General features: G+C 49.1%; 1 pseudogene; it reads left to right on the top strand.

Moving 5' to 3' along the window:
• Positions 1 to 923: 923 nt before the first annotated feature.
• On the top strand, positions 924 to 1502 carry LOC149811751 (benzyl alcohol O-benzoyltransferase pseudogene; annotated as a pseudogene).
• The last annotated feature ends 284 nt before the right edge of the window (positions 1503 to 1786 follow it).

Below are 1786 nucleotides of genomic sequence, written 5' to 3' on the forward strand. Positions count from 1 at the left end.
CCACCTATTGAGGCGGTTTTTGAAATTTCTTACCTTGGGTGGATGGATCTAGGATTGATTTGAGCTTGGGTCTAGTGCAAGATCCAAGTTGAAGGATTTGGGTCAGATCTCGATCCGAACCACCTTGAGAACTGATCCACTTACCTTGAAATAGCTCTATCTTCTTCATTTTAAACCGATTTTGCATGAAATTCCAACCGTGGATTCTTTGTACCTAAAACAATAAAACACTACAAGAAAATTGTTAATTAGCGACGGAAATTAGCGACGGATTTTTCCCGTCGCTACTTAGCAACAGATTAGCTAGAGATAGAATCTGTCGCTAATTTGCGACGGATTAGCGAAGAAACGACTTTTATCGCTAATCTGTCGCTACTTAGCGACGGATTAGCGACTGCATGTTTTTGTCGCTACTTTTGATTACAAGAACACCATTTTAGCGACGGATTTAGAGAGGGAACTCTGTCGTCGCTAATCCGTCGCTCATTAGCGACGGATTAGCGACAGTATATATTTTGTCGCGGTTTTTGTATTTTGATTTAGCGACGGTTTAGCGACGGAATGTTTTCGTCGCTAAGCCATCGCTAAATATCGCGTAAATCCCTAATCCCATCCCTCTTTCTCTTTTCCCTGTTTCTCTGTATTGCTCCCTCCCGCCCGTCGGCTCTCGCCACCGTCCGGCCACCGCCGCTCGCCAGCCGGCGCTCGCCAGCTGCCGCTCCCCGTCAACCTCCCGCCACCGTCCGGCGAAGCGCAGGTAATATTCTTCTTCTTCTTCTTCTTCTTCTTCTTCTTCTTCTTCTAAACGCAGGGGGTACGCCCCTTCCCTGCCGGAAACAGAGGGGGTTTAACCCCCTGCCGTGCTTTCCGGCAGGGGGGGTCGACCCCCTGCGTTTCCGGCAAGGGGGGTCGACCCCCTGCCTATGGCGGTGCCGCACTGCCGGCCTCCAGCCCGATCCGGAGGAGGAGGTTCGCCTGTTGTGCATCTTCAACGCGCGGTCCCGGTACATTCCGCCGCTGCCGCAGGGGTACTACGGCAATGCCTGATAGTAATCCCGGCAGCTGTCTCGATAGCGGCGAAGCTCTGTGCGAACCCACTAGGTTATGCGGTGGAGCTCGTGAAGAAGGCCAAGGAGGAGGTGACAGACGAGTACATGACGTCAGTGGCGGACCTCATGGTGCTCAAGGGCCGGCCTAACATCACGGTGGTCTGCACCTTCGTGGTCTCGGACATCAGGCATGCCGGGTTCAGCGAGCTGGACCTCGGCTGGGGAATGCCGGTGTACGGCGGTCCAGCCAAGGGCAGTGACGGCCCAATCCCCGGCTTGGTTAGCTTCTACATCAACTCCAAGAATAACGAAGGGGGAGAAGGGATGGTGATCCCGATTTCCTTGCCTGCTCCAGCTATGAAGATCTTTGAACGGGAGCTCAAAAAGATGCTGTACGGACCCGCCCCGGATCAAAAGTCCACAGAACCTGTTTTTATCTTATCTGCTTTGTGAATAAAGATCAATTCATTGCCAAACAAATTTGTTATGAGATACCTACGTTGCCTATGTGATCTGTTTTGAAAAGAATTTTTGTTATGGATACCTATGCTGCCCATGTGATCTCTTTTTAAAAAAAATTTGTTATGAGATACCTACGTTGCATATGTGATCTGTTTTGAAAAGAATTTTTGTTATGGATACCTATGCTGCCCATGTGATCTCTTTTTTTAAAAAAAAAAAGTTATTATGTGATCCCTATGTTGTCCATGTGATTAGCTTGAAAAAAATTTGTAATA

The sequence above is a fragment of the Nuphar pumila genome, chromosome 17 (assembly GCF_984573655.1).
Source record: "Nuphar pumila chromosome 17, dmNupPumi1.hap1.1, whole genome shotgun sequence".
Classification (NCBI taxonomy): Eukaryota; Viridiplantae; Streptophyta; class Magnoliopsida; order Nymphaeales; family Nymphaeaceae; genus Nuphar; species Nuphar pumila.